Genomic DNA, 5,616 nt, shown 5'->3' with positions numbered 1-5,616 from the left:
ATTTTATAAATGCAAATCTAATATCATCTCTCCTCACGTAAAGCCCCTCAATTGCTTCCACCTGACACTAATCCCGTCCTTAAACTCTAGGATCCCGTCATCCCTAAGCAGTCCTGGAATTCATCAGGCTGTCTCATGCACCTATTCTTATTTTACTCCCCACTCCTTTAGCCTTTAAAAGATAGCTTTCTGTGGTCAGAGCGTAAAACTTCCAGTTACAAGAAGAATAAGTTTGGGATATCTATTGCACAGCATAGTAATTATAGTGAATAATATTGTATTATATACTTGAAGTTGCTAAGAAGAGATCTTCACCATTCTTACCATAAAAAAGAAATACTAGTATGTGAGGTCATATAGGTATTAGCTAATGCCATGATAGTATTCTTTTTGCGATATAGAAGTGTATCACATCAGCATGTTTACACCTTGATATTACACAATGTAATATACCAATTATATCTCAATGGGGAAAAACAAGGACAGCTCTCTGAATCCTTTATGAGGACTTTTTAAACCACTCCTTGCATCTCAGTGCAGCTCAGCCACTCAGTCGTGTCCAGCTCTTTGTGATCCCATGGACTGCCACACGCCAGGCTTCCCTGTCCATCACCATTTCCCAGAGTTTGCTCAAATTTATGTCTATTGAGTCAGTGATGCCATCCAGCCTCTGATCCTCTGTCATCCCCTTCTCCTCCTGCCTTCAATCTTTCCCAGCATCAGGGTCTTTTCCAATGAGTCAGTTCTTTGCATCAGGTTGCCAAAGTATTGTATTGGAGTTTCAGCTTCAGCATCCATCCTTCCAATGAATATTCAGGACTGATTTCCTTTGAGATTGACTGGTTTGATCTCCTTGCAGTCCAAGGGACTCTCAGGAGATCTGGCACAGTCAATTTCTTCTTCATTTGTACTAGCATTTTATCTAGTACTAAATTCAATTGTTATTATTACTGTTACTACTACTATCTGTTCATCACACACATGTATATTAAAATTAATTGTGGGCAGGTGCTACAGAGAGGTGGAGGAGGAAATGGCAACCTACTCCAGTATTCTTGCCTGGAGACTCCCCGTGGACAGAGGAGCCTGGCAGGTCACCGAGTCAGATATGACTTAAGTGACTTAACATGCTGCTGCTGCTTCTGCTACTAAGTCGCTTTAGTCGTGTCCGACTGTGTGACCCCATAGACAGCAGCCCACCAGGCTCTGCCATCCTTGGGATTCTCCAGGCAAGAACACTGGAGTGGGTTGCCATTTCCTTCTCCAATGCATGAAAGTGAAAAGTGAAAGTGAAGTCGCTTAGCAATGTCTGACTCTTAGCGACCCCATGGACTGCAGCCTACCAGGCTCCTCCATCCATGGGATTTTCCAGGTAAGAATACTGGAGTGGGTTGCCATTGCCTTCTCCGGACTTAGCATACTACAGAGAGGAATAGAGGAGTGAGACCCTGGCACCCGATATTCCTGGCACTGTCTTCTACCTATCGGGCTGGACTGGCCACCCCCAGGGGATCTGCACTGCCGCCAGACCCTGGATACCTGTGGGGTACACATATCCCCAGAGTTTGACCTAGGACGAACAGAAGCTCAGTGTGGCTAGGCTGGACACTGTGCATCTCTGTGGTCCTGGCCCACTGACCTAACTGCTCTGGTCAGAAATACCAGTTGTTGATGGTAGTCGGTAGGGGTGACTTGGGCAAGTTGGCACTCACCATCCAGTACTATTTTGAAATGGATTGTGAACCAACCATCTGCTTTGTGTGTATGTGATAAATGACAGAGCAGCCCAGCTACATATTCAGGTTACAGTGGGAGAAGAAGTCCTGAGCTATAACGTTTCCTGAGAACTGGTGAGGGTTTCCTATTGCTCTTTTCAGTCATGGATAGAGGCAGTTTTGAAATTATCTGTCAGTTTAAAGGACAGACTCTCAGAGTAAAGAATCATGATAAGTTCCAATGATTTTAATTGGCAATAAATCAGACCTGGATCATCAAACTCAGGTAACATAGGAAGAACACCAGTTGGCTCACAACTTACAGTAACACACCATGGAGGTGTCAGCAAAGACTAGGCTGAATGTAGACATATTAAAGGAAACACTAATGATGCTTCAAAAATCATCTGATAAGGACTTCCCTGGTGTGGGCGTCCCTGGTGGCTCACACAGTAAAGGCTCCGCCTACAATGTGGGAGACCTGGGTTCCATCCCTGGATTCGGAAGATGCCCTGGAGAAGGGAATAGCACCCCACTCCAGTATTCTTGCCTGGAGATGGACATAGGAGCCTGACGGGCTACAGTTCCATGGGGGTCGCAAAGAGCCAGGCATGACTGAGTGTCTCACTTCACTTCACTTCCCTGGTGGTCCTGTGGTTGAGAATCTGCCTTCCAATGCAGGGGACGCAGGTTTGATCCCTGGTCGGGGGACTAAGATCCCACATTCTGCAGGGCAGCTAAGCCCATGCCATAACAAGAGAGGGCACAATTCACAACGAAAGATCCCATGTTCCACAACTAAGACCCAATGCAGCCAAATAAATAAATTTTTAAAAATTATCTGATTCCATATAAAAAATATACTCAAACTGAAATGAATTTAAGACTTATGTTCCTGATTTGAGATACTAAGTGGTGTTGTATAGTAGTCACTTTTTTGAATGTGTACAATAGTCCCCTGACATTTGTAGTGTACGCTTGTATGGCTTCAGGTTCTAGAACTAAAATTGATCTGTTACCACATATTAAAAAAAGTATTTGTATATCAGTCCTCACTGCTAAATTATGAGCTTCTTAAAAGTATGGCTTGTCTCTTTTTAGTGTTTCTATCCCCAGGACTTAGCACAATGCATAGCACATCAGATCAGATCAGATCAGATCAGTCGCTCAGTCGTGTCCGATTCTTTTCGACCCCATGAATTGCAGCACGCCAGGCCTCCCTGTCCATCACCAACTCCCAAAGTTCACTGAGACTCACATCCATCGAGTCAGTGATGCCATCAGCCATCTCATCCTCTGTCGTCCCCTTCTCCTCCGGCCCCCAATCCCTCCCAGCATCAGAGTCTTTTCCAATGAGTCAACTCTTCGCATGAGGTGGCCAAAGTACTGGAGTTTCAGCTTTAGCATCATTCTTTCCAAAGAAATCCCAGGGCTGATCTCCTTCAGAATGGACTGGTTGGATCTCCTTGCAGTCCAAGGGACTCTCAAGAGTCTTCTCCAACACCACAGTTCAAAAGCATCAATTCTTTGGCACTCAGCCTTCTTCACAGTCCAACTCTCACATCTATACATGGAAAAACTGTAGCCTTGACTAGATGGAACTTTGTTGGCAAAGTAATGTCTCTGCTTTTGAATATGCTATCTAGGTTGGTCATAACTTTCCTTCCAAGGAGTAAGCGTCTTTTAATTTCATGGCTGCAGTCACCATCTGCAGTGATTTTGGAGCCCCCCAAAATAAAGTCTGACACTGTTTCCACTGTTTCCCCATCTATGTCCCATGAAGTGATGGGACCAGATGCCATGATCTTAGTTTTCCTAATGTTGAACTTTAAGCCAACTTTTTCACTCTCCACTTTCACTTGCATCAAGAGGCTTTTGAGTTCCTCTTCACTTTCTGCCATAAAGGTGGTGTCATCTGCATATCTGAGGTTATTGATATTTCTCCCAGCAATCTTAATTCCAGCTTGTGTTTCTTCCAGGCCAGCATTTCTCATGATGTACTCTGCATTGAAGTTAAATAAACAGGGTGACAATATACAGCCTTGACGTACTCCTTTTCCTATTTGGAACCAGTCTGTTGTTCCATGTCCAGTTCTAACTGTTGCTTCCTGACCTGCATACAAATTTCTCAAGAGGCAGATCAGGTGGTCTGGTATTCCCATCTCTTTCAGAATTTTCCACAGTTTATTGTGATCCATACAGTCAAAGGCTTTGGCATAGTCAATAAAGCAGAATAGATGTTTTTCTGGAACTCTCTTGCTTTTTCCATGATCCAGCGGATGTTGGCAATTTGATCTCTGGTTCCTCTGCCTTTTCTAAAACCAGCTTGAACATCAGGAAGTTCACGGTTCACATATTGCTGAAGCCTGGCTTGGAGAATTTTGAGCATTACTTTACTAGCGTGTGAGATGAGTGCAATTGTGTGGTAGTTTGAGCATTTTTTGGCATTGCCTTTCTTTGGGATTAGAATGAAAACTGACCTTTTCCAGTCCTGTGGCCACTGCTGAGTTTTCCAAGTTTGCTGGCATATTGAGTGAAGCACTTTCACAGCATCATCTTTCAGGATTTGAAATAGCTCAACTGGAATTCCATCACCTCCACTAGCTTTGTTCATGGTGATGCTTTCTAAGGCCCACTTGACTTCACATTCCAGAATGTCTGGCTCTAGGTCAGTGATCACACCATCGTGAATATCTGGGTCGTGAAGATCTTTTTTGTACAGTTCTTCTGTGTATTCTTGCCATCTTTTCTTAATATCTTCTGCTTCTCTTAGGTCCATACCATTTCTGTCCTTTATCGAGCTCATCTTTGCATGAAATATTCCTTTGGTATCTCTGATTTTCTTGAAGAGATCTCTAGTCTTTCCCATTCTGTTGTTTTCCTCTATTTCTTTGCATTGATCGCTGAGGAAGACTTTCTTATCTCTTCTTGCTATTCTTTGGAACTCTGCATTCAGATGCTTATATCTTTCCTTTTCTCCTTTGCCTTTCACTTCTCTTCTTTTCACAGCTATTTGTAAGGCCTCCCCAGACAGCCATTTTGCTTTTTTGCATTTCTTTTCCATGGGGATGATCTTGATCCCTGTCTCCTGTACAATGTCACGAAGCACATAGTAGACGTATAACAACCATTTGAGATTTCAGAATCAGTCCAATTAGCTTCTACCTCCAGAATATATCTGATCTGATATTCTTGTCTATATCATCTGCTGCCTACTCTAAATCATTATTTTACCTTGCCTACATTACTACAAGTCTTATAACTATCTCCCTGCTCTTTTTTTCTTGGCCTTGAACAATTCATTCTCTACACAACATCCAGAGTAATATTTGGAAAAATAAATCAGATTATCACGATCCCCTTCTCAAAAACCTTCAGTGTCTTTCTGTTTTGCTGAAGTTAATTCCTAACTCCTTACTATGTCCTGTACAGCTTTTTATGAGGCAACTCCTCCCCACCTCATTGACTTCATTTCAAACTGCCTTTCAGTAGCTCAGTGTGTTGCAACCACTCAAGTCATTCTGTCTCTCAAACATAGCACACATTTCTGCTTTGGGTCTTTGTGTTGTTCCCCCTGCTTTTAATGATCTGCTTCCAGAGTTTTGCATGGCTGGCTTCTAAATATTATTCTGATTTCATCTCAAATATCACTTCCCTAGAGAGACCTTAGCTGATCTTCATGCAGAAAAAGACCACAGAATTTAAAAAGCCATGTAATGTGGTATTAGTTTGGAGTTACAGGTATCCATATATATGTATATGTATTGTGTGTTTGTATATTTCTTTTTTTTCTCTTTTTTTAATTTAAATTTATTTATTTTAATTGGAGGCTAATTACTTTACAATATTGTCTTGGTTCTGCCACACATCAACATGAATCCACCATGGGCATACACGTGTT

This window comes from Bos mutus, chromosome 3 (genome assembly GCF_027580195.1).
Source record: "Bos mutus isolate GX-2022 chromosome 3, NWIPB_WYAK_1.1, whole genome shotgun sequence".
NCBI classification, from domain to species: domain Eukaryota; kingdom Metazoa; phylum Chordata; class Mammalia; order Artiodactyla; family Bovidae; genus Bos; species Bos mutus.
The sequence above is the reverse complement of the archived record's forward strand: the minus strand, read 5'-3'. Positions refer to the sequence as shown.